Source organism: Rhamphochromis longiceps, linkage group LG7 (assembly GCF_057381845.1).
Source record: "Rhamphochromis longiceps isolate RC_006_pf linkage group LG7, R_longiceps_female_GT1.1, whole genome shotgun sequence".
In the NCBI taxonomy this organism is placed as follows: Eukaryota; Metazoa; Chordata; class Actinopteri; order Cichliformes; family Cichlidae; genus Rhamphochromis; species Rhamphochromis longiceps.
In genome coordinates, this window is record NC_140563.1 from 65,143,246 (window position 1) to 65,145,022 (window position 1,777).

General features: G+C 37.8%; 1 long non-coding RNA gene across 1 annotated transcript; it reads right to left on the minus strand.

The window, feature by feature from the left end:
- Positions 1 to 203: 203 nt before the first annotated feature.
- Positions 204 to 1,244, minus strand: LOC146666697 (uncharacterized). The gene is made up of 3 exons (XR_014912452.1): positions 1,177 to 1,244; positions 945 to 1,008; positions 204 to 549 (listed from the first exon to the last, which is right to left on the minus strand). It is a non-coding gene; the product is annotated as an uncharacterized LOC146666697 (long non-coding RNA).
- Positions 1,245 to 1,777: the final 533 nt, after the last annotated feature.

A 1,777-nucleotide genomic window follows, 5' to 3' on the forward strand; every position in this document is an offset into this window, starting at 1 on the left:
TGATTAAAAATAATTAACAACACTTTTTGTAATGATGTTAAAATCAGACCAACTTTTATTTTCAAACACAACAAAGTATAACAGCCAACATACTGGACACTGTTCTGCTGAACAACAAACAATTATATTGCCATCACGGTTATAATCTTACAATGAAACAAAGTCTCAGATTTAGTTATTCTAAAAATAAGTTTAGGCCTACCACAAGTTTGTTTTGTACTTAAATTACTTATATAATCAAAATAAAATATTTGTTGTTCTGTCACAAGTGTAGTCTCTAATTTAAACAACACATTTGTTTTTCATTCCAACACATGAGCTGGAATGTTGTAATATTTTAAGGATGGCTTGTTTCCAGTCCAGGCATTACTGCCTGAATGACTATCACGGATCGAGGTGATCCAAATATAGGTGCAGAAGAAAGTCTTTAACTTCCCTTAAGTACAGTGGCAGTGGATGTGGGTTGGAGATGCAATGAGCTTGAACCTGCAGGCGACCATCTTCACTGACCACACCATCTGTGACGGAGGACTCATCTCTCCTGTTGTCCTGCAAGCAAACAATCATATTTTTTGGAACATGAACTTAATTGCTTTCTTAAAACATTTTTTTCTGCATTTGGTATGAAACAGACTCCAATTTAGACAATCTCAGGCTCCCTCCCCACTGGAGAGGTGACATTCAATGTCCAAATTGTCAGTCTGGATAGCCGTGACCCCCACCCGACACACAATAATGTCATGAAAGCATCATTTTAAAAAGGGCTATGCAAAGATGGCCAATAACTTTCATTCTAATGATGTGCAAAATGATTTGGGCACAAAACAAATTTTGCTGTTAAACTTGCAGACTTCACTATATTCAGTGTAGACCCTCTAAACTAAGTTTGGGGGATGTGATCTTTCAAGAAATGCAGACCAAACTGTTGTTGTTTGTTTACTTACACAGCATGTCTTGTAGAATTAACTGGAGTCACCAGCAACAGCCTAGTGCAGTCATATCTCAAGTCTAATAACAGAAGACAGGAAAAGATCAGTAAAGAAACAACTTCCCCAAACCAAAAAAGAAGTAAAACAATAAGTAAAACAGGCTGATCTAAAGTATGATTAAAGTTCAGCCTGATTAATATAAATGTCACTGACAGTTGCTAATATATTGGAAAACCAAAATACTTACCACTGAGTTGATGTCTTTCTGTCCAACAGCAGGAGTGCTGGTCCCGAGCCTCAAAGACAGTATGAAGCAAGCAGAGGGAGAAAAAACAGAACATTTTTCAGAAACCGATTTGATCCTTAATGGCTGTGCAATCATTGTAACATAGAGTTTGCTTATGTTGTTAAATAAAGGCTAGATTTGACATTAATAGATGCCACAGATGTTCAAGGTGCCACAAAGCATGAAAAAAATGGACGTCTTGGAAAACGTCTGGGCATTTTTGCAAATATGTGACGTCTTGATAAATCGAGCAGATATTTGAACTTTCGACAGCTACATTCTCGCCTGAAAATATCTTAAAAGTTGATTTTGTGACCCAGAAAAAGTAATAGGTTTTTTAGCCGCGCTCCTCCACCATTGCTGCGCTTACAAGTACGCACAGGCTCCGACGAGAGCTCTGTTATAGCTGACCGGGAGGTCAAGGCTTGGTAAGAGTCCGCGAGCACAGCTAACTCCTGGCTTATTGTTTTCACCCCCCGAAGAATTTTGTCTGGGCTCTTATCTCACTTTTTTTATTTCAAACAATCAACAGAAAATTTCACAGACACATTTTTATATAAGG